Consider the following 23,183-nt stretch of genomic DNA (forward strand, 5'->3'; position numbering starts at 1 on the left):
AGGACTTGGTCAAGAATGTGGTGAAGTAGGTAGTGGAGAGACAACTTCGGTCTGTGCAGGATCTTCTACATTGGGAGCAAGATTTGCTACTGCACATGGATCTGACCACCTAGCCACCACAGGACTCTCCCTTTTCAATATCTTTGTTTTCCAGTGCACAACCACCAGGATATGAAAACATTTGAGATCCTGTGGACTGGGTACACTTGGGAACAACTCCTTTTCATCTCCCTCCTTCCCTAATTTTCTTTCCTATACCCACTAACCTACATCCTTTTCAAACTTACCCTTATATAAAAAATGAAACACAGGGGGTCTAGTCCCACAAATATAGTACCATGCAAATCACACCTATTCCAGTAAAACCCTCTTGATCTCTTCCTTCTGTGTGTCCCTTGTGTTCTGTCTTCCCATTTTCCAGCTGTCCTATCTTCCCATTTCAAACATTTCACACTTTTTAATGAAATCATCAAGGTGTCCACATAAGGACATTTCTATAGGCAATATATAACTCCCTATATGTTTTTAAAAATGGATTTCTACGGCTGTGCTGAGCACCACTTGCCATACCTATCCTCAGTTAGCTCATGCATGCTTGCACACAGCCGGACTCACCCTCATTTTATGAAAATAATCTGAAATCCCCCAACACTTTACACTGTAGCATAGTATATTACACAACTTAACCATAATGACAGCCATTTTAAGAACTTACAAAAGACAGACATTCTCTTGCACATGTTTTTACATTGCTGAAGTCATCACAAATAACTTATGCTCAAGATATTTGCATATAGGCGTATCTTTGTTCTCTGCAAATACACATTGGTTCAAAATCATTGAGAGCACCCCATCAGTGCAGGGTTTCAATGACTACCACATGTTCAGGACCTCTTCACTAGTTGAAGAAACTAATTTGGCAGTGGGTCTCCAAATTTGTGAAAAGTCAGTTCAGCTCCAGACTAGTTAGACAAGATAAAGATCTGGAACTCCTCCACACCCAAGTTACCACAAACAAGATCTATTGTCACATTGTATCTAACTATATGACCTCCTTTATGTACCAGTCCACCAATAGTACCTACCTAAGTAGTATGTAGCCTCTGTGCATTAAGCCATATACCATTCTCTTATGGAATTTTACCTACACACACATTAACTGGGAGATGTATAATTCCTCTAGCATATATGCCCAGAAATGTTTGGATTTATCCAATACCAACTGTCTGGACAAGTTTGTCTGAACCCGAAAAATCATCATCATCGTCAACCCTCTTTTTCTCCATTTATCTACATGGGGTTGGGGTGTCACATCAGCTATTATCCTCTTTCTCAATTCAGTGCCAGTCTTCTACCTTCTACTAGGATCTGCCTGACTGTTGCAGGTGTTCTCTCATGCAATCCATCCATCTCTTTGCTGGATGTCCTTATTTCCTCTTGCCTTCTTCATGTTTCTCCAAAATCTTCCTCACCATATTGTTTTCTACTTTCCTGCACATGTGCCCAAACCAGAGTAATCTGTTTTCTTTGACCTTCTCTGCAATATGAGCTACTCTAGATTTCATTCTGATGCCTTCATTGCTTCACCCTTCCCACAGTGTGCATCCTATCATTCATCTAAAGCACTTAATTTCCATCACCTCTAGCTTCCTGAACTGCTCTGAGTTTACTGCCCAGGTTTCTGTATCATACAGTAGTAATAGATGCACTGCTGTTTTGCACACCTTACTTTTCAGCTCTTTTTGAATTGTTCTGTCATACACTACCCCTGACATTCTGTGGCAGTAAGCTGCAGCCCCTCTGATTCTAGCTTTGGCCTCCTTATCGGTTTTCCATTCTCCTCCACCACCCCTCCCACATATATGAGGTTGTTGATTTTTCAACTTTTTTCCCCTTCTAGCTCAAGATTCAGCTTCTTCTGGTTTCCCCAATTGCTGCCATGACAACTGTCTTGCCTGTTCTCAGTTTCTTCCCATGTGCCTTCAGTTTTGAATTCCGTTTCCCTACTGTTTGCTGAAGTTCTTGTCTAGAGTCTGGTTGCAATGCAACATCATCTGCATGCAGCAGCTTTATTCAACTGTCTCCTCTAAGAGGTTTGCTAAGGTAGTTCATCACCTGTATGAACAGCAAAGGGCTCAGGGTTGATCCCTGATGCATGTCCACTCCCACTGGGAATGCCTTTGTGAGTGCAAACACTTTTTGTACTTGTGTTAAGCTTACTACCTGGTCAAATTGGACCATAAACCAGTTATATTCACCTTGAGAATGAAGTCATAAGTGCCATCCAATACCTCAGTATTCATAGATTATGCCAAGGCTAAACTAGTGAAACTGAGTGATGACCTAGTTAATCCAGTATCCTCTTCCAACTAAATGACCCCCTTTACTGCCAAATTCTATGTACATGTGAATAGCTGCTCATTTTTTAGATGAAAATGTTATAGAAATTTGCATGTCACCATCAAGCAAATGGAGTACTTGAGCAGATTAATGAAACTTTAAAGTCTATGTTACAAAAAGTTAGAGAATTCAATGAGAAAAAATTGGGACTGAGTACTATATATCATCTGTTATCTGTAAAAGAAGTATTCCAAGCAACTGGATTAACACCATTTGAACTTCCATATTGTAGACATTACCAAAGCTTGATGGATATAACAAAAGAAACATGGTAGTAGGAACCATTCCTTTTAAAACTGTTAAATAGCATTTTAAGGATCTGTAGGGCAACCTAAGAACTATGATCTCTACACTTAAAGAGCATATTGTGACAGCACAAGAGTTACAGCAGAGAATATCAAACTGGAATGCTCATCTCAGAGTGCAAAAATCTGAGGACAATGTACGTGTTTGTATCCACTACTGAAAACAAGCTCCTAGGAAAGTGATCAGGACATTTTGAAATTGTGAAATAATTAAGCTATTTTTTTTCCTCCAGAGCATTCTCCAGAAATTAGCACTCCTCAGTTCTTGTTAAAATATTGTACTCATTAATTCTAAGAAAACCTTTGGACAAAATACTCATTTTCTACAGAAGGAAATAACTGCTTCCACAAATCATTCATCCCAGGTGGAGAAATTTAAAATTTGCCTCTTAATACAGCTCCAACCTACCATAGCTTTATTTGTTTATTTTGTTGGTTAGTTAGTTAGTTAGTTAGTTAGTTAGTTAGTTAGTTAGTTAGTTAGTTAGTTAGTTAGTTAGTTAGTTAGTTAGTTAGTTAGTTAGTACATTCAATTACTAGGATAGTCAGGCTGGCAGAAACTACCCTTTTTCAGTGGAGGTCCAGAGAGAAAAGCTCCAGGAAAATTACAATATTACTTAAAGAACAGAGTAGACAACAGTATACAAATATTCAGTAAATATACACAAATTTAAACAGGTCAGCATTAATTAATAACATAATGAAAAGAGTTATGAAATACATTTGGAAATAAACTTGGTAGAAGGATAAGTAGGTAACTTGATGTTGAATAGATGAAGGGCGAGGAGGAGGAGAAAAAAATGGAGGTTTAATATTAAGATGCAAGAGAGACAGAATGTTCATAGGATCACAGGAGATTACTAGGCTAATGGCCCTGGGGCTTTTACAAGCCTAGCCAAGAGTTTATCCCCAAAAAAGAAACCTCAGTCAGCACCTGTCACCCCTGTCAGTGAGGGACACAGGTGGACCCCCTGGGACAGATTTGCGGTTTCTCATCCACTCATCAAGGTTGCCCTTGAAGAGGGTCAGCATTGTACATTGTTTGACATATATGAGAGTCTATTCCAGAGATGGGGCAGCCTCTGGGAGACAAACCTGTCTCTTCAGCAGGTTTTGTTAATGTCACATATTAGATTTAAGCCTTTTGATTAGGTAATGTGCAAGGAGTTACACTTACGGATATGGACCATCTCTATTAGAGTAGGGTCTGAGATTTCCTTGTAGGTGAGACACAGATCACCTCTGAGCAATCTGTATGATACCAAGTAAAGTAATAGTGATTTGAGCCTGTCCACATAGGACAGGTCCTGGGAGCCATGGATTCTCTTTGTGAGGTATTTCTGTGGCCTTTCCAGTTGGCACAGGTGTTTGGAGAGGTACATACCAAATGGGACGTTGCACTCAATTACTGGCCTAATGAAGGAGGAGTATAGAGAGGCAATAACCTCCTTTTTCCTGGATACAATCCCTTTACTTATGAGATGAGCCAAGTAAAAGACTTTTCTGACCATTGTTGCTACATGATGGTCAAATGCGAGATTATTGTCAACCTGTGTACCCAGGTGTCTCACCACAGGTTGTGTACTTAGGGAGTTGCCATTCATGTGGTAATCAGTAGGGGCTGTGTTTTTGCCGAATGGTATGATAATACATTTTTTTACATTTGACTTAAGGCCATGACTTTGGCATCAGTCATTTGTTGCTGTGAGACCCTCTTGAAGTATGTTAACATCATTTGGGGAGTCAATGACAGCACCCAACTTACAGTTGTCCACAAATTTGGTCAGCCACTGGCCTTTTGTCTTTGCCTGAACCTCTGAGATGTAGATGCTAAACAACAGGGGTCCCAGGACAGATCTCTGGGGGACACCACTAGTGACAAGTCTGCTGTTGGAGGTGGTGGCACCCATTTTAACACTCTGGGTCCTATTGGAGAGCCAGTTGGCCACCCACCTGATGAGATAGGGATTTATGCCAAGTTATGGTAGCTTTTCATGATGCCTGTGGGGGGGATTGTGTCAAAGGCTTTTGTTAAATCAAGGTAAGCTGTATGTACTGACTTTCCCTCATCCAGTACCTTGGTGATAGTCTCAAAAAAGTCAACCAGATTCAACAGGCAAGATCTGCCCTTGATGAATCCAAACTGGGTAGGGCAAGTGCTTGGAGATTGCCTATGTCCTTGTTTATGAGGTCCATAACAACATGCTCTATGGCTTTACAGATCAGACTTGAAAAGCTAATGGAGCAATAGTTTCCAGGGTCAGTAGTGGCACCACCTTTGTGCAAAGGGATGACAATGGCAGATCTCCACTCTGCTGGAATGAAGCTTGTACTTAGGCTATGGTTGAATATGGTGCTAAATGGCGATGCTAGTCCTTGCTGTAGATGTTGCAGAATACAACCTGGGATACTATAAGGTCCCATGGAAGCTGTGTCCTTTGCCTTGGATAGGGCATTTAACACTTATACTGAGGAGATGTGAGGTGCAAGTCAAGTACTGGGGATGTCGAATGGGCCTTTGGGAGGGACAGGGGGATGAGGTTTGCACTGAACCTATCTGCTAGCAAGTTGGCAAAGTCAACAGGATCAGTGTTAAGTGGTACCATTAAGAACTAATTCAGAACAAATCTGGGCTTTGCCATGGAAGTTTCTGACATAACTGAAAAAGGCTTTGTGGTTAGTCTTTGTTTTGATGGCAAGTTTTGATTAATAATTGGCTTTGGAGGTTTTCACTAGTGATCTAATTTACTTGTTGAGGCTAAGGAGGGAGTTTTTCCAGTTGGGAATTTGTGCCTTTTTCCCTTGGACAACACTTTCTTCTTTTTGTTGTAAAGCCTGTTGATAGAGGATGTCCACCAGATAGGTTTGTGGTTTCTTGAGGAGCAGGTTTTAGTTCTGTTGGGTATGGCTGAGTCCATGCAGTTATACAGGTGCTTGTATACTGTACTGGCATACTGTTTAACATACTTGTTTGCATCCTCTGAGGGTGGTGGTGATGTGAAGCTACTGATACCCTGCCGTAGAAGGTTGTAGTTCATTTCTGAGAAGTGTGTTAGCCTGGTTATGACTGGGGGGGTGGTGGATGAGATAGACATTTAGAATGAAACAAACCGATGGTCTGATCTCACCAGGGAAGAGCTTACTATGGGGGTGGTGCAGTGGTCATGCATGTTGGTGAGAACCAAGTCTAGAATGCTATCTCCCCCTGTGGGGGATGAGACAAGCTGGTCTAGTGCATTAGAACTGATGAAGTCAAGGAATCAGGTGAGTGCATTAGAGCAGGAATATTTCACCGAGTTTATGGTGGGGTAGTTGAAGTCACCAAGGATCAGGGTGTTAGGGGGTAACTTGATGGAGTCAAGTAGGTCTAGGTAGGAGGACTGGGTGTCCTGAGTCATGGAAGGGGGTCTATAGCTGGCTATAATTTGGATGAGTGTCTTGCCAATTGTCAATTGCACATGGAGAAGTTCTAGTGCATCATGCTGGCAAACCATTCTACAGGTGTGCTTGTCTTTAATGAAAACAGAAACCCCACCACCCTTAGTCTTCCCGACCTCATTTTGGGGTCAGAATGTGTGGAATGAGGTATAGGCTGGTAAGGCAGGTGTGCTCTCTGCAGCCTTGAACCAAGTTTCTGTGACTAGTGCTAGAAGAGAATTCAGTGAGTTGATTTTCAGGTTAAGGCTCCTAGCATTAATCAGCATGACCTTCAATTTGCTTTTTGACAGATTTTTTATGTTGGAAGATTTGTCTGTGGGACACTGCCTAAAAAAGGCGCAATGGGTGAGGCAAGAGCCTTGGCCAGAATCCTGAATCCCAGGGGTGACAAGTGGAGGGCATCTCTGGCAAAGCATCAAGGCCTATCAACCATGTCATCCCAGGCAGACATATATTGGATCCTTTTGGAATGACACCAGAAACTAAGCCAATTGTTGAAGTAAATTATTTTTTGTTGGTGTTGTGGTATCATTCTTGGTGAAGGTAGGATGCTGCTTAGGGCTAGGGTCATACCTGCCTGCTACACATACTCTGACAGATCAACTATGTCTCTCTTCATATAGTCCAGGTAGGTACATCTCAAGTCATTCGCACCAACATGAACAATGACAGAGTCATACTTGTACCTATTGTGGAGAGACTTTAGTGTGTGCTTGATGTGGCAGATTCTGGCACCTGACAGACAACTGACCATGATCTTCTCCTTGTTGAGCCTGGTGAGGGGGACATCGGAGTGTTTCACAATTCAGTCGCTAGTGACTAGTATGTTGGTTTATTGTTGTGCCTTATGGGCTGTATGAGTTTATTTTTATGCCTTATGGGCTTTGTTTGTGAGACACTGGTGTGTTGTCTGCTTTCTGTGATGTCTTTGGTGTTGTGTGTGGAATGTTCGTGAGTGTGTTTTGGTGGTCTCTGCTGCTTAGGTAAGTTTTTATTAAGGACCTCTGAATAGGTGGGTGTGTGTTGTGCTTGGCTGTGTGATTTGGGTAGTGTGGTGTTTGTGATGGCAATCTCCTCTTTGTCAGAATAGGTTTTAGGATAGGTGGAGGGTAGAAGAGGAATAAGCCTCCTCTACCTATGGATCCACTATGCCTTAGATTCTAGAAGCAATTAACAATTTAGTTAGAGTAGCCACATAGGGATTTTATGCCATACAAAATCAAGCCAGGTATTACAGAAGCTTATTCTATCTACAGTCTAGACACAGACTATGTTGCTATATTTATATCTGTATCTATATCTGTATCTATATCCATAGATAGACAGATAGAACAGGATTGTCATTATCAGCCCTCTTTTTCCCATTTTAATTTCCTGGTTTTCAGGGTATCACCAATGATTACCACCACTTTTGATACCGAAAGCCACTCTATTACCTTATTCAAAATTCATGCCTGCCTGACACAGGTATTCTCTTGTGCAATGCAGCCATCCATTTGCTAGACATTCACATTTCCTCTTGCCTTCTTCTTGTCTCTCCCAAATCCGCTTTAGCAAATCACTTTCTGCTTTCTTACATGTGTGACTGAGCCATCATAATCAGTTATTTCTGCCTTCTCTGCATCTAGGGTTATTCTGACTTCCTCTCTGATGTCCTCATTTCAGTTGTTCCACAGTGTTCATCCTACTCTATCATATATCTAACTATATTATCTAATCAATAGCCAATATGTTAAATGATGAAAATAAAAAATATGACAATAACAAGCAGACTATTCATTATACTGTCAACACTAAATATCAACACACAGTACATTGATAAAGGAAACACATTTACTTTTCCAATGAGCTATCCACATTCAGCTCAAAGTTGTCTGAATAGTGGCTGTGTTATAGAAAGGGCCTTTTTCAAGATAAATTACACAGTTAGAGTTAGGGACACTGGCGGGTTTAATATTAGTGTGCATTAGTAAGGTGGGCAATGGGGGGTTACTAAACAAAGCAAAACAGTCTCAAACTGGAAATAGACAGCATAAACAGCAGTAAACTTCACTTTCCTTGAAGCACACATTTACTGAAAATGCATCTGGCAATCCATTATGTTACAAGACACATGCTGGGATTTATACTCAAATAGCACATTGTGAAGAATTAATTAGCATCTGTATGAAGGGCTCAAGAATTCAAAAGACAAATGCGTAACACATTTACTTGGGACAGTGAACTGAATGCATGTGTCCCATTTAGGGGTAGCCTAGGAGCACAGTCTAGTGAAACAACTTGGTCAAAGTCACGTAGTATACAAATGAAGGCTGAATAAATCAAATCCTGTACTACAAGAGCAGCTAACTGCCTTACTCATCTCCATTAAGTACGAGATAGACTGTTGTAACCCGACTTGTGCCAGAAAAAAAAAAAAAGACAAGGTTAATTAAAATATATTTAAGTTAAAATATTAACATTAAACTCACAAATTTCTTGCTGTCCAGTTTAGAGCCGGATCCAGCACTAGCCAATGTAGGCAGTTGCCTAGGACTACCTTGCCAGGGAGGCTGCCACATTTACTTTTTAATTAAAAATAAAAATTGTTTAAGGGTGTTTGTTCTTCTTTAGAGAATACCCTCTGCGTCTGTGCCCTCCGTGTGGGTTGAGGCATACACCTGCTGTTGTTTACTTCTTCCTTTCTACATCTGCCTACAGAATTCAAGCAGAAAATGCTTCCTATTGCCTGGACATGGAAATTATGCCTGCTTCTTCTGCCTGTGAGTTTATGCATTTTCAAGGAATTGTGAGCTTCAGTGCATTTTCAAGGAATTGTGGCTGAAAGGGACGAGAAGTTTATTGCTGTTTATGCAAAGCTGTTTTCATTGTGCAACTGTTTTGTTTAGCAAATGTTCTCACTATTGTGCTATAGAATTTAAAAGAATTCTTAGCAGTACAACAGGCAGCATGTTTTTGTTTAATGCAGAATGCTACAGTTTCTACTCCAAGAGAATATAGATGGATTGTTGATACTGTGCTGTACTTTAAGGGGGGATGCTGCAGTTCTGAATGTGTCCTCCTTTGGATGACATGCCTAGTAACTATGAACCTGTTGTCAGTTTGCCATCTATTACTTACTGCAATATTAGCAGCTTACCATTTTTTAATGTAACCTAGATTATTTATTCGTCAAAGGCAGAAGGCACTAAATTTGTAGATGAAACACTGAAATATAAAGTTGTCTGCTAGCAGCAACCTCCATTTGTTACAGATCTCTTTAATGTGACTGTTACTTCTGCATAGATTGTGCATATTGATTGATTTTGATTGTACTTCATGGTTGAAATGTTCTGAATTGGCAATTTTGTCATTAGTGGTTCATACATTTTGTTTCGTTGTTTACTGGAAAAATGGTCAAAACTATAAAAAAAAAAAAAAAAAAGATCTGTTACCCTACACAGAGCCCCATTTGACCATGGTCTGGCTCTTGTCCAGTTTAATCAACAAAACAAGGAAACCAAGAATCGTACCAAAAAATATGGCTCTTATGGTGATGTCCCTGCTTACTTCAATCAATTCCTTCCTTTACACCATAAGTATTTTGAGATGCAAGGAAAAAAGTACGCCCCCATACACACAAACACACCATTAGTTTCAGCCACTTGTTTGACTGTTCCCCTCAAATATCTGCTTGAGAACAAGTGAATGAATACATTTATAAATAAGGGGCCAGAAATGCAAATCAGCTCTGCCATCTAAATATCTTAACTCAAATCAGAGGCAAAGTCTTAAAAATTAGAAACATATTCTAAATATGTTCCTTACATATTTAGAAAATGTTAGAATACAAAGTGTTGAATTAACAAAGTCCAAGACTAATGCCTGTCATTTAATAACTGCAAATCAAAAACCATAATTTGCCACAGAGCCACACATTTTACAAGGAATGGACAAGCATACATCTCAACATCTTTGATCAAAATTCTGGACAAAGTAAAAAATAATGAGGGGACAAACGCCCGATTTTTAAATACTATTTTCTTTGATCTGTTTGCTAATCAGGTAAACTCAGTACAATGTGCCCATTTTCAGGGATGACCTAGGAGCAGTGTCACAGTGACTTGTTCAGAGGCAGGCAGGAGACAAATGGAGGTGGAAGAATTCAAACCCCATAACTTTTACTACACAAAGCAATTTGCTAATACCTCAGAGCATTAAGTGACAGATAACTCAGATTAACAGGAAATGCCTTTTCTGAACAATAGCTATGCAACTCTAATGTCTAGCACAACTGACTGACTGTTATCCTCAGTGATTTGTTAGAAAATGAAGAAGTTAAGGAAGGCCTGGCAGTTGTTGCGGTGGGTTAAGGTTATAAGCTCTTAATGAGATGCTTCCCTGTAATCAAGGGTACAGGGTTAGAGTCTTTTCAGCTCCATTTGCATACTGTGTGAATCTGAGAAAGTCACTTAATAATAATCTATGGACATGGCTGAAAAACAGAAAATAAAAAGAGACTGAGGAAAAAATGCATAGAACATGTGTATTTTCTGAGCAAGAATAACCATGAAACCAATACTGCTGACTGTAATCCCCAATGATTTAAATAAAACTGTACTAGTGATTTCTGTAATCATTCTGCAGATAGGGGTGCATGTAATCATCCTGGAATGAGGGATACATTTTTATATTCATCTGGAGCACCATGCATACATACATACATACATACATAAGACAGTCTCTCCCCGGGATTCATGAACCTTGCGCCAGGCGCCAGCATAGCGTCGGCGTTATAACGCCAAATATGGCTGCTTAGCGATTCAGGTATGAATGAATTCCACGTGCACTACCGGCGTGCGCCGGACCGTCCCCGCCCCCGGCGTAGGTATGCAAAACACACTGTGTGCGGTATTGCACCATGCAAATGAGGGCAAATAGCGATCCACGGTGGCGCGGCGTGGCGTAAAGACGCGGCAATGTAAACCAAAAAATGGTTTACATTTACCCAAACATACCGGAGGAGTAACGGAAGGCTGTCAAAGTCAGGTATCATATAGGTGCAATATGCCAATGTGGAAAGGCACCGAGAATGTCCAAAGAAAATATGCACAAAATGTAAAAATGACATAAATGGCGCGTGCGTAGAAAGAACAGCAGACCCCGGGATATGTGCACAGAAGTTGTAAAGCAATGAAATAATATGACAATGTCCGAAAAGAGCATTAGAACACAAATCAGCTGCACAGCCACCACACACCATAGTATGTATGTAAAGCTGCAACCCCAGCGCAATGGTTGTCAAGGAGTGGTGGCGGTGTTCGGCGCCGTAACCAGGTATTAGTAGTCAATTCCATGCAAATGAGGCAGATAATAGTGAATCGCAAAAGCGGCGCCAGCGTAAGGATGGAGCAAGCGGTGGCGGTACGACACCGAGGAGTGGCCTACACGAGATACATGTCAACCACAGAGAGGTGTGCCACTGTAGGAGGAAGGATATTGGAGGACAGCAAATCTGGGCTGTACAATGCACATCACAGCATCAGGACTGGCGTGTTAGGAAATAGATGCGCTGACAGTACAGAATGCGCGTACAAATGCATGTGCACGAGGATGACTACGTTCCTGAAACCAGTCATGTGACGGCCTCACCGGCAACAACCAGGGATATAGGAAGGTAATGCGGAGAATACGAGGAAATGCGGAAGCAGTGTAAATGTATCCGTAACGAGCAATTAACACCAATCAATGCAGGAAGGGCAAACGCCGGCAGCTGATAAGTCTGCATGCAGACTCCTGCAGAACGGGAAAGGAGAGGCATATGAGAGCAAAGATAATAGGGGATGTAGTAGAAATGCAAAGAGCAAAGAACCGAAATAGCACAGCCAAGTACAGAGGTAGCATAACTGCGGCTGCAGATAAAATGCATCATATGCCATGTGCCTGCAGGATGCAGTAATGTAAGATGCCAGGCGAAGGCAATGCAGGCAACTGTAATGTAACACTACAGGCAGTACCGTTGCAGCTGCAAGCGTAAAACCACGGAAATAATCCATGGATAGGGCCGCACAGACACACCCAATGACTTCACCGGGTATACAGCACAACAGTAATAAATGTGAATCGCACAACACACAGCGATTTCCCAAACGCCGCACCGTGGGGTGTAAACAGGCGGGAACTTTTATCATGTATATGGTGGGTGCCGCCGTGGCCGTGATGCATAGGTATGTGGCAGAGACAGCCGGAGTTGCGGAGGGTGGTGCCGACAACTACCGTAGGCCTCACAGGAGAAGGAGAGTGTTCAGACCAAGGGTGACCTACCAGGGGCTGCGAGACCTGGAGATAGTAGCCCTACTGGGTGGACAGGGACTCGTTTCAGCAAATAGTGGAGCTGTGCGGCCGCCTGAGAACAAGAGACAACAGAGGGAGCCCATCCCAGTGGACACAAAGGTATGTGTGAGCTTGCGAATACTGGCTACAGGTACCTTTCAAAGGCCCACCAGGGACATAATGGGCATCTCACAGGCATCAGCATCCAGGGTACTACACCAGTTCCTGGATGCCATGTTACCACATGCCCATGAGCACATAAAGTTCCCCACATCTCAGGAGGAGTTGGCTAGCAATATCGCCGCTTCCACCGTGTGGCACAATACCGGAGGTCCTGGGTGCGATAGACTGTACGCACATAGAAATCAAGTCACCACCTGGGGAGCAGGGTAGGCGCTACATAAACCGCAAGGGATACCCCTCCATCAATTGCCAGGTCGTGTGCAATGCGCAGGGCATTATCATGGATGTGTGTGCTGGCAGCCCTGGAAGCTACCACGACTCCCATATCTGGCATGCCTCACAGCTGTATCAGGTATTCGCCAGTGGGGACATCACACAAGGTCACCTTGTGGGGATGCTCGCTACGCACTGGAGCCGTGGTTGATGACACCCATCAGAAATGCACACACACACATGCAAGAACGCCATAATGAGGCACACGCACAAGCGAGAATAATCATAGGCGTGTGTTGGGATCTTGAAATCACGGTTCCGGTGCTTGGATACATCTGGTGGAGCCTTGCAGTACTCTCCAGGCACAAGTGCCCACATATTCATAGTATGTTGTATGCTACACAATATGATTCTGCGGAAACAGCTGCTGCAGGGACATAATGCCGGAGGGCCACCAAGCCCGCCACAACTGCCAGGGCAAGCACAGGCACAGGCGCGGCGCCACGGACACACTGAGCCAGCCCCAGTAGGTAGACAGAGGCGTACCCAATATGCCTACGCCCTGGCAAAGAGGGAAACCATAGCACATACTTTGACAGTGTAGGCCCCATGGACTGACACCTCCTGACCTGCACACACAGTAAAATGGACGCCACACAAACATGTCCGCCCGTAATGTGTACCGTATGTGCGGACGTATGTGTGACTCCAACAAAGGCACCGGCCAAACACTGCACACCCAATAGCCAGCAGAGCATGGATCGCCAACACGTCAACGCCGCCGGTTCAACAGCACACGGCGTAGCCATATGCTGCCACTATCGCCGCAAGTCGACCACACATGTACGCATGTGCATACACAGATACGGAAATACATATCAGTACACATGTAGAAATATATGTACGCATACACAGATAGAAAGTACAACAGGGTAATATGGAACCCAGGGATGCAAGTTCACAGATAAGTAAGGCGAAATCACCACATATTAAACATAGTGACCGACAACCCGATCATCCTGGAGGGTGGGCAGGGCAGGTAACGCCAACCATGGAAATGTTAACCTGCATCAATACATATCCGCGTGTCGGGATGGTCACCAGTCCACGGTACAGTAGCGGGATATGTGTAGGGTTACCACCTGTCCCACGTTGTGAGGACAGTCCACCTTTGGGCAGTTGTGTCCTGCAAAACATTGACAAAATGGCAAATGCCCTGAGATTGTAGGACAAAACCATTTCCCATAATTACTTTATTAGTTGCAGAAAACAGTTATTTTGTAGAAGAAACATCTAAATATGATAATAAACAGAATAAGCAACTGTAATGCTACAGCTTTGTATTCCGTCAAAAAGTGAATCGCTGTCCTTTGTACTGGCCGTGGGTATGTGTTGGCATGCAAAATCTGACGTTTCTACTAAATATGTCCCACTTTGGCCATTTGAAAAGGTGGCAACCCTACATATGTGCGTGTCATATCCATAGGACATGAGTGCGGAGATACACGCCGCCACCGGCGATGCGAACGTAGGTATTGTGTTCAACCGTCGGTGCGGCGGAAAGCATACCAGTGAAGTGTACGACATTATGAGGAACGTACCTCATTTGGGGTGTAAAACAGTTCATGTTCCTCGCAGTTCCTCCAAGTTCCACATTGAAAATGTCTCTCAAACATCCATTGTTAGGAATGTATATAAATGACATCCTGGTAAATAGAATGTACTCATAGTAAGTCAGTAAAGGTTCTTCACTGTAAGTAAATCAGCATATTATAATCAACCTATGACCTACTTAGCTGAAGTTGTCACTATGCCATTACTATGTGTTCCACATTATGCCCATGTGTTTCACATTACTACTGTGTGTGTTCCCCACTCGAAATAGAAGGTTGACAGCCATGGCGGCAATATGTGTATGTGTGAGGTGAGGTTGTCGTGTGTTCCGCTGTGTGTGTGTAATGTGTGTGCCAGTGTAAACTGTGTATGAAGGTGACATGTCACAGGCGGAGTGTAATAACAGGCGTAGGCATACAGTACAGGAACCATAGGCGTATGTACAGCAGTACCCACAAAGTAGTACTGACATCTCCTCAGTGGCGAGGGGCGTGGCGGCGTAAGGTGATGGAAAGCGCAAGTGTCCCAAAGTGTACCACAGGGCCATAGCAAACAGGAGATGCAAAGGGCATGTACAAACCACGACCGTAGGTATGGCGGCCATAACGTAGACTCCACACGGTCCGTCGCAGCGTTACACAGCATCAGGCATGTCGGCGAAAATACGAATGTGCCATCCGGCACCGATCGTGAACACTTACGGTCCGGTAAATACTGCGGTGTGTTCCACGACCGTGGCGTAAGCAAGCGGCACCACGAATAGGAGGCTACCGGTAGCATACAGTCGGCCCCAAGTATAGGACCACAATCACCGTAACTATCAGCGACAAAATGCCAATGGATGGTAGGCGGACGAACATCCGCAGATATATAACCGATGTGAAGGAGGAATACGTGCAGGAAGCACACATGCAGGCGATACCGACAGCAGTCGACATCAACAAAACAAACATTCCCGGAACAACAGACAGGTAACCCGCAGCTCCCCAAGCAGGGATGGAGCACACACACAAGCATATCTGGTATGTATAAATGCAAGACTCACACCCCGTACCCGTCACCCACATCCGCAGATATACCCCATTGCACATATCAAAGGGATAACAGCTAAAACCGTAGCAAACACATACAGGCAGTGAATGACAGCGGCATACCCACAACAAGCTCCTGGGAAACACTAGCAGCGGCTGATGCATCCATGCATTCGCTATGTACAGGAAAATAACAGCCATGTAACACATTTGAATGCACAACGCCATCGACAGACGCCGCCAGGACACGGGGACCCACATGTCGAACACAATACCATACCCAACACACACAATCCACGGCTAACACCACAGCGAAATGTACCCGACACCACACATAGCGGATGCAGTCACACAAACATGATACAATACATACCATCCTCACGAAGGTATTGCAAATAACCAACGGCCACACGAGGAAAGAACCATGGCCTAGTGCCGGCGTAGCGAGCGAAAGGAAGGGGATCACCGCTGATATGCGCATAAGTACACACCGAGGAACAGCTATTGGCCTGATTAACCCACATGCATCAGGCGGCGGCGAATATAAGGAAGACTCCTGGATATTCAAACCGTATGTTCATACCGAACTCATACAAACTAGAGAAAGAGAAACAAGGGAATAGAGGCGAACTCAGAACAAAAGGCGGAAAGGTATGTCGAACCCACGACATGTACTGGTGTGTAACGCATACGATCGTATGACGAATCTGTACAGTATGTGAGCGGTGTGTGTAGGTAAAGATACCTGTCCATCAGGCAGAGAGGCGAAGGTTGGATATGTAATGCTAAAGCGCGCAGCATACCAACAACTGTGGACAACGTGTGCACAGCAGTGGGACAACATGTAAACACCGGGATAACCCCAGGGCGGCTTGCCACCCTTTCAAAAGGCCAAAGTGGGAAATCGTCGGGACACACTTCAGATGTTACAGGTGGACACATACCCATGGTCAGTACAAAGGTTAGAACTCTACTCTTTTGCATAAAGAAAAGTGTAGTCTTGTAGCAGTTCAGTTGCTTATTGTGTGTCTTGTAACAGTTAGGAATGTACAGACATAAATAAGTATGTTATGCAACTCTTACATAAGAATGGGATATAGTGATGTCCCACAATCTCAGGACATTTGCCATTTGTGATAAATTTTGTCAGGACACAACTGCCCAAGGAGGGACTGTCCCTTGCAAAGTGGCACAGGTGGTAACCCTACCCCAGGTCTGCCATAGGGGTTGCAAACACAGAACAATGCCACCACCCACGCCGATGCTGGCAGTGGATATCCAACACTGAAGTGCCACAGCAGGGGATAGGACATTTATGTATAGTGTCACAGCACACATGTGCATGGGCATATACCGTCGATGTCATACGGAATGTGCGCTAACGTGCACCTATCCCACGCAGTAGGGCGACTATGTCAATTATGTGTAATGCAAAGCTGGCATGATGGATATGTTCACAAATCATAGACAGTATCACAGGCATAGCATGCATGATGGTGCGATGGGCTAATGTTATATACATACACAAGATATGTATGGCCTGCACATATGGGACAATGTAGTAGCAGAATAGGTACCCGAAATGGAGGTAACAGCAAGTGACCATGTCCAAACGTTCCATAGCAGGTGCAATGTGTGCCACAATGATGTCCAGCAGGGCCGTGTGTAAACACATGTGCAATGTACACAGCACTGACACCCCCCCCCATGGTAGTGTCCACTGAACGGCAGAACTGGATGTCAACTGTCATGTCTATACAGTACGTCCGCTGTGGTGGTACCATGGGTCTGTGTCACCCTACCAGCAAGGCAGCTATCACATGACTAGTGACACAGTGTGCCCCTGTGGGATGTGCACAGGACCTATGTCCCACAGCATGGTGTGTGTCCAGTCTGTGGATGTCACACAGACGCCCGGGCTGAGCAATGTGGCATGTGTGCACACATGCAGGACTGCTCCTCCCACCCTGCCCACAGCAAACGCCATGTAGGAGTACTACATGCATCAGTACTGTGGAGAACATGGCCCATGGCAGAGTACATTACACCCCTGTGTTAGTGGCATGCAGGTGAGCACAGATGTGTTACATGACTGTCATTTGCATATGTAAACTGTCTGAGCTGGGTAGAGAGCACAGCATGACTATACTGAGACATGTAACGTTGTATCCATTGTGTAAGGTACACCACACATGTGTTATTGTAACACGGCCTGCGTGTACATGTGTGTATGGCACAGGTACAAGGGCACCCAAGGTATCAGCTAGACATACGGTCCAGAAATGTGTAGTCCTGCACATGTGTACCCACGCTATGGTGTAATATGGCAACCACAGCACCATGTGGGCCATGTGTGTGTACATCAACCATGTACAACGTGATATGCCTGTATAGGGACAGTATCCATGTGATACACACCGCATGACTGTCAGTATGCAAAGGTGATGTGTATGCACTATGTGTGATGTAACTGATGCAATGATATCTACATGATATATCTGCCACACTGACACCTGTATGGGTGTCAGCAACATAGTAGGATGAGCTAGAATGCTGCCAGGTATGTAGAAGTGGTATATGTAGGCATGTACAGTACTGTGTGACAGCAGGTAGTGTACGTATGCAAATACTGAGCATGAGGGGCCACATGTCTGAGGCGTGCAATGCCACACGTCCCTGAAATGTTGTAGTTAGCATGATATGCCTGCACCACTGTGTGAACTGTACAGAAGGCACATGGCGTAACATGCCGATACATAGGGTGCGATGTGATGCTGGATGTGTACACTGTCAATAGCATAAAGTGGAATGGTGCTGAAGGGCAAAGAGCGGATCATGTCTGATGTGATACCCTCTGTACCACCCCAACCACCCATGCAATAATATGACAGGTGGCCAGCATGGGATGTGGTGTGCTGTGGCACAGAAGCCCAACAAGGGTGCCAGGAAAGGCATGCAGGTAGTCAATGAGTGTGTGAAGCATGTATGTCAAGATGTGGCCCAGTGCCATACTGAATGGCCCAGTCATGGGTGTAGAGATGCAGCCCCATACGTGCAATGCAGTACCATCCATGTGTAGTGTGATAGATGTGGTAGTGTGGTGGTCAGGGTGCACAACGTACATGAATGGGCTAGCAGTCACTGGCGTGTGCTGCTGCAGAGACATGTAACAGCCAGGTTGGCGGGATACAACAACTACGGCGGTTGGAGGTGACATTGGGACTGTGTTCCCAGACATAACATGTGCATGCCAGTACTATGTATGTGTCCACAGGGTTAATACAATGTCCAGCCAAGGATTGGAACCCTGTAGTGAGTGAGAGTGTGTATTGTTGGTAGGTACCCCATTGGCAGGCAGGATGCCAGCAACATCTGTGTCGTCAATGCCTGCATGACCGTGGTATGCTGCATTGAATGTGGATGTAGTCAAACAGCAGAGACATACCACCACACTGCGTGAGGGCCCACACTGCAATGTCTGGCAGTCATGTGTAGGTAGCTAGCTGTGGAGTATGTCATGCACCAGCAGGACACACCATGACTGTCAAGTGACACACAACACACAGGTGAACAAAACTACCGTGCAACAGCCTGCACATGTGCCCATACAGCACGTGTGCATGGAACAGGAATACCACTGTGGCGTCTGTGAAAATGCCAGCACCACCATGTCTCAGTGTGGAATAGCATGGTCCCTACCAGTGTGTAAATGTAGCAGAAGTGCACTGTGATCACTGTTGGCATAGGCACATAGACTGTCCATCGGACGGGGTGCCATGCCCTCAACTACCTCTGTCAGTGGATGTCAGTAATACCGGCTGTAGTGTGTATGTACCATGCATGCTGCTATGGTTGTGTGCTTAGGGTGTGGCTAGCAGGGATGGTAAGCATGGATGTTCAGCAAACAGAGGTAGGAGGTGTGTAGGCCTAGCATACAGACACATGGAGGTTTGGTGCATGCTGAGGGTAGTGTAGGTATGGTATGTGTCGTGTAATGTGTCACCCAGCTATGCGTACTGCATGGCCAAGCATGTGTGGGTATGTGGGAGTCCATACTAGGGAAGGTCGTGTTGCTGGCAATACATAGCAGTAGCAACTGTCCCAGGTGCAATGTACAGCATGCCAACCCGACTGGCATGTAACCTGTGGTGTACAGTGTCTGCACTGTCGCGTGTCACAATGTGCGTAGTGGCCACAAACATGGGTATCTGAACATGGACTACCTATGATGCAATGTGTCATGGGAAAATACAGTATGTGTGTAAATCACGGTGTGGTGTGGGAACCACCCACCTGTGTGTGTTGCAGTCCAGGTATGTGACTGGGAGGTATGATCTGTGTACAATCTGGACTGGCAGGTGTGCCGTGTAGGGCATGGAGGCAGGTCCCAGGCACTGTAGATAAATGACATGTGTGCTGTACTGTGTGTGCAGTGCTAGTGTACAGCACAGTGGACGGTGTAAGCATTGTCACACATCACTGCATGCTGTGCCTACCTGTGACAGCCCTGCCAGAGACAGACATGTGACACCGCTGCACAGGCAGCATAGCATGAGAAGATGTACATGTGGGCTGCACACCTTAGCCAGATGTCCACACGTCATGTGTGCCGCGGTAGTGTGGTTCAACACGACTATCAGACTGGACAAACAGCACATGCCTGCATAACAACAGTATGACCATAGTCAACAGTCCCAGTGACAGAGTAGGCCAATGTAGACTATCCCTGCATGCAGACCAGTGGCTACTGGACACCTGGCTAGACACACACCTGGACGGTTAATTCACCATTGAGCCATCACATGTCCACGTCCATGTGGGCCGTACAATGTCATCACAGGGTGGTCACAATAGCAGGTGGCAAGGCAGAATCACGGTGTACTGGGTTATGTGTCATGTGTGCATATGTTGAGTAGCACAGCCGTTCACATGTCTGCAACATACTGGTGCCACGATGTATACTGTTACATGATGAATGGAACTGCACTGTCACCCACTACAGGGCCAGCTGGCACAGGTGTGGTGTGACTGGTGTAACCCATGTTTGCACAGGATACACACTGCTGTTGTAGGCAGCCATGCTGGTGGCCACCAGTGATATATGCAGTGGTCATACAAACATACCGTACACAGTGTTCAGGCAGGAATGTCAATTGTCGTGGACGATGTGCTGCTATGTGAATGTGGGTGTTTGTTGTGAATGTCACACATCCAGAAGACACCATCTGGTGCAGTCATGGTTGTCAACACCGGTACACACATCCACAGCAGTCAGAACCCAGTCCCGACAATGTGTGTCAGTCACCCTTGTACCGTGTGACATATGTGCACATGGCGGAACACCTCCCACTGTCATCTAAGCTGGCTACATGATGGCTGGAATGTGCTGTAGAAATGTACAATGCTGGTAGCCCAATGAAGTACCTGGAATCAGACACAGTACACTATGTCAGCCATGTAAACCATGCACAACAATGACTGCCCAACAGACACAAACAATGCATTGACACATGGAACATGTGCTCATGACAACCCCACTGAGGTATGTTGCACATATAGATGTACAATTGTCATCTATGGCCATAGCATGGATGCAGACACACATACTCCACAGGTAGTACCATGTGATGTAGGTAGGGGGCATTGCTTGTGTATATGTCACAGTAGATGTACACAGACATGTCCTGCATAGCCGTCATGTAGGGGTAGCTGTGGTATGTCACTACTGGACATGCCCATACAGATTACCATGTCCCGCAGGAGATGTGTTAGGTGTGTACCACATGTGACATGCTGACAACAATCTGCGATGTGTATGGCTGCCGGTGTACCTGTGTGACAATGTCTGTGATGGGTGCAAAGGCACATAGTATCGTATTGTATGCACACAAGCCCCACATAGCTGCATAGCCTGAACATACAGTACAAGGAGTGTGTGGGATGATAGCAACCCACAGGTGGAGATGGGTATGGACGGCCCCCGACAACCACAACTGTGTGTACGGTGTTCACGTCCATGACACATGAGCATCTGAGAGGCAAGCGTCACAGTTGTACAGGGTCGCATGTACATATGTTCAGCAACATCCCTGTATGTCCCACCACTGGCCTGTGGACCGATGGACAACAACCAAATGTGCAGGTATGAGATGTGCACAGCACATCACAGATGCCTACCGTAGAACAGGCCTACCATGTAGACATGTGCACAGTAGGTCTGCGCCACCTGCAGTCAAACACGTTAGGTGCCAAACCACACCAATAGTCCGCCAATGACACAGATGGGCGTGCATGCCTCTGTGTATGTATGTCTGTGAATGGCTCCGGCATAGCAATATAGCCGTGTCACCATTGTGAACAACAATATGAATGGGTTGTATGTGTGAGGGTGCATCATATGTGTATGGTGAGAACGGCGATACCATCAGTGGGCCTGCTATGTGAACATCCATGTCCCCATACATGGATACCTCTGCTGAGGCCAACACCACATTCACACAGGGAGGGATGGCGGTGTGTAGTGCAGCAGCAGACATGTGGGTGGCAGCGGGCAATGTATGTACACATATGTGTTACCCACATCAGTTCAGGCAGATATCCATGTGCATGGGATAGCGGTGTGTGTACACATACAGCACTGTGTCGATCAACATCCCAGCACATAGCACCTGCCAGGGCTACAGTGTATGCATGGATGTGTGATACCTGCATGCACCACACACACCCTCAACAAGCAGCGTACAGCATACCTCGCTGGAGGACAGTGTCCACACCATGGTGATAAACATGTTGAATGTCCATATTCACACAGCTATGACAAAAGCAATGGACAGCCACCCTGCCAATACCGTCAGCCCCTGGGTGGGTCACACCCATTGCCATGTATGTGGCATACCCTGCCATATCATGCAGAGATGACCAGCAAGGCTGCATGAGCTATCACAGTCCCACATGGTGCAATGGACAAAAGGCACTCTCACTATCAACCATACACAGTAGTAATGTGGTGGCGATGCACCCTGTCATGTTACAGGTGCTGTGTGATGCTCTGCACAATGTGTGCGTGTACATGCTATGCATGGCCTTTCCTGCTAATGTGTCATGGTTACACATTGCTCCATGTCTATCACATACGTAACACAGGTGAGCTGGGGCAAGTTGTCCAGCACCGGTACAGTGCTGTGTGGAAGTACATGGCACAACACATGCATGTGCAGGTGTCCATGTGTATGTGTACAGTGCCGCTGCTGTCGTTCACAATGGTCACAGACGTGATGTGTACTGACATATACACAGCGTACAGGTGAACAGTAGCACAGTCGTCACATGGGGACATATGCCAACTGATATGGACATAGGTGCAGCCAGGTACACATGTCCATGGCAGGCTAACATCTACATGGTGCGTGCACAGTGTGATGGGGTGGCACACAGATATGATGTGACACCCAGTGCTCAATGGTGTGAAGCCACAACATCGGCTGTGTCACCGCCACGATGCCCTTCACAGATCACTGTGCAGATGTCGTACATGTCATAGCAATGTATTTCCAACAGTATGCCAGCACAGCAGTGTGAATGTGACCTGCCACCATCATTATGTCTTCCAGATAATGCCACGTTCGGCTTCCACCATTTAGCCGACAGGAGGAGGAGGTCATCATACCATACCTCCAGAGTAACTACA

The sequence above is a fragment of the Protopterus annectens genome, chromosome 6.part0 (genome assembly GCF_019279795.1).
Source record: "Protopterus annectens isolate FY-2018-M chromosome 6.part0, PAN1.0, whole genome shotgun sequence".
Taxonomy (NCBI): Eukaryota; Metazoa; Chordata; order Ceratodontiformes; family Protopteridae; genus Protopterus; species Protopterus annectens.